Source organism: Paroedura picta, chromosome 4 (genome assembly GCF_049243985.1).
Source record: "Paroedura picta isolate Pp20150507F chromosome 4, Ppicta_v3.0, whole genome shotgun sequence".
NCBI lineage: Eukaryota > Metazoa > Chordata > Lepidosauria > Squamata > Gekkonidae > Paroedura > Paroedura picta.
Window position 1 is genome coordinate 108,507,121 of NC_135372.1, and position 6,518 is coordinate 108,513,638.

General features: G+C 42.2%; 1 pseudogene; it reads left to right on the forward strand.

Moving 5' to 3' along the window:
* Positions 1 to 4,700: 4,700 nt before the first annotated feature.
* On the forward strand, positions 4,701 to 6,002 carry LOC143836678 (proteasome subunit alpha type-3 pseudogene; annotated as a pseudogene).
* The last annotated feature ends 516 nt before the right edge of the window (positions 6,003 to 6,518 follow it).

Here is a 6,518-nt window from a genome sequence, read left to right on the forward strand (position 1 = left end):
TAAGGGTTGGTTGAGGATGGCTATTTTCCCTTGCAGGGGCAATGAGTGTATTTATGCTTCACCGCATAGACTAATAAATCCTGATGATTTCCAATAGACTCTTTGGGGTTTATTGGGGCCTGCCAGCAGCTCCTTCAATGAACTGAGATTTGGAACAGAGGTCTTCAGGAAGATATCTATTGGATTTCTCTCTGATTGCGCCCTTGTGTCTCTGTCGGTCCTTGGTATAATGAGTCTAAGAGAGTTTAAGAGGTTGCAAAGGGCAATCTCAGAATTGATTATGATCATGGGATGAAGCTGTGAGAACACACCATAGAGTCCAATTGAAGGACTATGATGTGGCAATGAAAATGGTGAAAAGAGATTGTTTTGCTGCCTCCATTTTATCCACTATCATATGTTCAGCTTGATTATTCAGATTGGTTCAACAATTGACCATCCCTTTGGTGTGTCCTAAAACCGATATTTTAGCTCTCAGCTGCAATTAATTTGCAAACTCTTTTGTGGATAAAGTCTTTAAAGTTCTGCCTGGAGTTGGCTGCTAAATTACTGATAACAGTAGTCAGATGGGGTCACTGTTTGCACCATCTGGTCCTTTTGGGGACTCTTTTGGGTTTCTCACTCTTGGGTATGTTGACAAGATTCTGACAGCTGTGAAACTAACTACCTGCTACTTGTCCCTTGTGGCTGGTAAAATCATACCACAAAGTGGTAAATGGCCCTTTGAGACAGATTATTATTTTACTCTCTCACATGGCTGTTTCCACAGTTCCCTTAAGGAGGTGATTGTTAGAACTTTGCTAAAGAAACCCTCTGTAGATAAAAAGGAGCTGACCAATTATCACTGGGTATCTAATCTACCTTTCCTGGCAAAGGTAATTCTGGGACCGAAAGTGGCAACATCTGCTCAGGGTCCCCAACCCAAAAGAGGTGATTCCTTGTGGAATGAGCTCCCATGAGACATCAAAGCCCTGTGGGACTTAAATCAGTTCTGCAGGGCCTGCAAGATGGGGCTATTCTGCCAGGCTTATGGCTTAGGCCAAAAATAACATCCACCATAGTAGCTGGCCTCACCACTAAGGGAGGAAGAAGAAGAGATGGAAGACCTGCTTCTGGCAAACCTTCCTTCCCCTGCATCTCAGCATTCTTGGGGGATTATAGGGGGAAAGGTGGTTCCCAATGGTTTATAATCTCATTCCCCATCCTTTCCCTACAACAGACACCCTGTGAGGTCCAATGAGACCTGAACTTGGTGTTATCCCTGTTTCCTCCTGCTCATCCATCACATTACTGCTGAAGCTCCCATGCAGTCCACCTCCTTCACAGCTAATTAAACATTCATTTCCTCTTTAAGTCATATTAAAGGGGTTTTGTTGTTGTTGCACTGGCTTAAAGGGAGAAACCTCAAGAGCCCCAAACTCTGAAACAATGTGGAATCCCCCGCCATCCAAAAAAGTAGAGGCATGTTAAATTCCATATAGAGAAATATTATCCTCTGGACACATACTTCTACAGGGAAATTCTCATGGCACAAGAAACATGGGGAAGGTTCAATGTGTGCTGATTGTGTAAGCCATAAGATTTTGAAGCTTGCTAAGCATATATTTGATAAAAGAAGACCATGAAGCACCACTTAGATTTCTTGTGTGATATGGTACTAGGATTCAAGTCTAAGCCAAGCACTGCAAAATAACTGAAACAAAAGCATTTTTGTAATTGTTCCTTTTTTCAAGTTGGAAAGAAGTGAAAAATTTCAGTACACTAGGAAGGAAAAATGTACACTACGAGGGGAAAATCCTATTGTTATTACTGGCACTTGGGCCTTTTTATAAGGCTAAGTGAGATTTTGCTTTGATCACAACTTGGTGGCTGTGGATGTTGCTTGGACTGATAAATAGCTGTGTGTTATCACAGTAGGCTTGCAGCAGCAAGCAGTGGAAGAGGGATTGAAATGACAGGAGGAGAAGAGTGGCGGTTGTGCCTTTCCATCCCGGCTCGAGAGATGAGCTTTTGGGGAGGGGGAAACTGTAAATTGCTTTGCAAACTTGGGTGGTTCCGAAAGGAGGGAAAAGAGCAGTCCTTGTGTCTGGTTATGATACATTGGTGGTCTCCATAGGCAGTAATGCTCAGTATGCAAGGGGGACTTTACGGGAGCTGTCAGTACCTAGTGCAGGAAAGTAGCAAAGTCAGAGCTACTAAAACCTGAAGGAGTTCACAGGGTATCAGCTGAAATGGTTCTTCTAGGAACAAGTGCATGAGTAAAGCCTGATTCAGTGCAGTCTGTTTGCTTGTCTTGGTTTACGCAAAGACAGCAGAGGATAGATTATTTGCAGGCTGAGCTTTGGCGTGTTTACTCAGTTGCATGTCCTGCTGTGATCAATGAGCCGTGCTAATTACTTTCCTCTGCAGCAAGATCAAGGTGAGTGACTTCTGAGGTTCCAGAACACCTTGATTCACTTACCATGCTGAGCCCCGGAGTCTCCAAGATTTCCAGCCTTTAATATTTAGCAGCATTTTTATTTCTCTCTCAGGTAGACATCTGCCATATAGTACAGTGGGGCTCACAGGTCCAAACTGGGATTTGCGCAATCATGCAGGAAATTTAGCTCAGATGTTTTAAATTCCACATTTCATTCTAGGAAGGATATCTGTTTACTTATTTAGTTATTTATTCCTTCAATTTTTATCCCGCCACTCCCAGCAATGCCAGCCTGTGGCGGCTTACAGCAGTTAAAAATTACAATATTAAATAAAATACTAAAAGCTTAAAATCCATAACCCATACTATAAAATACATCCCAACAGCATCCCACATAGCATTAAATAACAGTCTGCAACCAGCTTAGTGATCTCTCAGTGAATATGGGAGAATGCAAAACAAAGTCCTCTTTCCTGTCTCATAACAATGACATCTGTTAATATTCATCACTCTGGTCTCTTTGGTTGGGAAAAAGCAAGTTCAGGGTAGGGTGTGGCGCAGAATCAGGAGAGTGGAATTGACAGGAAATCTTTTCAGTCCATGTCCAAGTTGACTAGGTCTTTCAGTGTGTTTCTACCAATGGTTGCTGGCATGGGTAGGCCTTGTTGGTAATAAGCATTATTTTCCACCTACCATCTCTTTGCCTGAGTGAGTTCTAGTCCTAGACCTTGGTTCTTTGCAAAAGTGCATAGCCACCGTGTGACAAACAGTGGTAGCGTGTGGGAAATGTGACTTTTTTTGGCTCATTGAAAGTGCCTTGTGTGTTTCTCTTTCACTAATATGTGAGGTTCTTCCTGCCTATCCCTATAGTCCTAGTTCTAGTGTAAGTCTGTCTGTAGTTTTAAGTTGGCATCTGTTAGTGTCACTGCTTCAGGGATTAATTGTAATTAGGGTTGCCAGGTAACTAGAGGGGGGAAATGTCCTGTCCCATTAACAGAAGCTTAATGGGATGCTATTTACCTCTATGTTCTGAAGAGCTTCAGTGGCCCATTTCCATACATTGAGCCTCTGATTCTCCAGGTCTGTTGGCAATCCTAGCTGCAATGCAGGCAGCTCTAATGCTGTATAACTCATGCAGCAATATCAATAATTAATCTGTCCTGCTCTTTGCACTGCCTGTAGATTTAAAGTGAGCAACATTTCACACCTGGGAAATAAAGTGAAAGGCTTACCTTTGGCAGATGCTTTTTTTTGGGGGGGGGGGCAAAGTGCCTGGAGAAACAAATATGCATTGCTTTATCCAGGCAGAGCAACAAAAAAAAATTCCCCACCTGTTGATGAACAAAGCATGCCTCTCAGACCCCCCCCCCAAATAATCATGAAAAAATTACTTTCCTTAAGCTTCAAGGCTGGGGGGTGGGCGGCATTAAAATAAGCACAATGCATTTATGATTAGATGCATGGCTATACCAACGGAGAAGTTTCACTCAAAAAAAATGCTTGCATTGCGGTTCCTTTGAAACAGGGGGAAAGGTGATTGGCTGCTAGGCATGATTGATAGGCGGAGGGAGAGAAGTATGTATAGCACATCCCTCTGCTCCGCCATTTCAGGCAGCCATGCGGAGTGCCAGGAAGTGCCAAAAAGTGGCAACAGAAAGTGGAAGAGCAAGAAGGTGATAAATGGCAGGGGCGTGATTTTTTATATAATCACACAAGTTCTCTGGCATGATATTATTTTTTTAGATGTGTGGAATGGCCCTGAGTTTTGCTAACCACTGCCATTCTACAGTATGTTTTTCATCATGCAGTCATATTCACTGGTAAAAAATGAGCTAGAGATGGGATGTGGTGCCTAAAATCAAGGCGGGGATGCTTGCCGCTGTAGACTGTGTAAGAGGCAGAAGTCATGGCAGGCAAGGAGGCAGCTCTCAGGAACCTTCCTCCACACCCTAGCCTCCAAAGGCTCAGTTTTTGGTTGTGGGGGTTTCAGGCCACAGTGAAAGCTGAACTTTTATCCCCTTCTTGCCTTTAACAAGACCTTCAACAGGCTGCAAAGGGGTGCTCAGGCTTTGCAGAAGCCCTGAAGCTATCTTGTTGCTGTCTCTCCATGTTCTGCCTGCCACATTTTGCTATGCGAACCAGTTTCTATCAAGCATATTCTATATTTTATGCTCATGATTGGCACTCTGTGAAATTCCCAGCTGGTCACACAGGCTCTGGAATCATGAATCACGTAATCCAAACTGCCTGCAATTATAAAAGGATCAATGGGAACGCTAGAATGCCGAAGAAAGAAAACGTCCCTCCTGCTTTTTCACCTGCTCTCACGTATGCACAATGGAACAAAATGGAGAAAAGGTTGCAATAGGTCTGTCACATCTCCTGAATTCAATATTCTTTATTCCTCTCTCTGCGGGCACTGAGTTTGTTTTTATCCTGTCTATGGGATTTGAATCAACCTTGCCAGGAAAAAAAGGCACTTGGGAGCTCTGTGTTCTCTGCTACGTACTCTCCAATCCTGACAGCATGGTGGGTATTTATAACTGAACTTTGTTGTTTGGCTTTAAGAAGAAAAATCTCGTTATAGAGGATATGATCTGCTAGATAAAAGGTAAAGTTATGAATGAGAGGATCCGATGAACCTGCTTCAATCCTTCCATTGCTGAAATTACATGGTAGACTAAGGGCACATTTGCACACATGCTTAAAATACCTGTGTCCAAGCCCCCTCCTCTTTCAGGGTTTGGGTTTTTTAAAGCCTTTTTTGAGTGAAGTGTAATAGAGTAATATAGACTTTTAAGAGTCAAGAAATCAAAGAAAAATATATATTTATATTGCTCATTTTCCCCTTTTTTTCTTTTGTTTTTTTTTCTTCATTCTCACCCTTCCTATAACTTATATGTGATGAAAGCTGTGGAGGGCAGCAGTACAGCAATAAGGACAATGTGTAAAGATGGTGTGATCAGCAGAAAAAAAAATAGTGCTGTCCAAGCTGTACAAAGAAGGATCCAATAAAAGTCCCTTTAATGTTGATCGACATGTCGACATGGCCGTAGTGGGACTCCTGGCAGATGCTAAACCTCTGGCTGTCATCAGGGAAGAAGCTTTGAACTTTAGATCCAACTATAGCTATAATATTCCCCTCAAACATCTTGCAAAACAAGGGGCTATATATGTGCATGTGTACACATTCTATGGTGCTGTCCAATCCTTTGGTTGCAGCTTAATGCTGAGTTTGGATGATGAAGATGATGGTGCACTGCTCTACAGGACTGATCCACCAGGACTTTCCTATGGTTATTGGAGATGTGCCATTGTAGAGCAAGGCAAGTGGCAAGGAAGGAGATCAAAAAACTTCAGATGAAAGAAATGACCCATTGTGATGTCATTAAAGAAGCTGCAAACGTAATCTACACAGTACATGATGAAATAAAAGATAAAGTTGTTGAACTTTAACTCAGCTGGGTTGGAGAAATAACAAAGGGAAAACATGAAATTGCCCCAAAAGACATTAAGGAAGAAGCAGAAATATGCCAAGGAGTCTTGGAAGGAAGAGGATGAATCAGATTATGAAAACACGTAACACACTGTGACTTTAAGATACAAATGTTTTAATCTACACTTGGGGCTGCTTACTTATTAATTGCCATTATGTGTGTTCTAGAAGAATATTTTGAGTGAGCAAATGCCCCCAAATATTTTTCCGACGTGTGGTTTATAAAACAATAACAAAACCTCTTGTCTTGGGTAGGCATGTCAGTAATAATAAAAGTTAGCATTTCTGGTGTGTCAGATTTCATTAGGATTGCTGTGGCATACTTCCCAGGTATCATATATCCCCTGAAGTGACACATGTGCATGTGCATATGTCACAATACACGTTGCATACCATCATCATTCAATGGGGGTAGGCAGAAAATATATGTGTAAGCACGTTACTGTGAAATGTCACATATATAAGCATGTTAAGGTCTATAATATGCAGTATCTAGGTTACCTGGACCTGACTTGGATTGAAAAGTTAGAAGTCAAGTATAAGGGAATTCATCTCCCAATTTCCCTCACAATGTGGGAGAAGAAGGGGCTTCAGCCTTCCCCT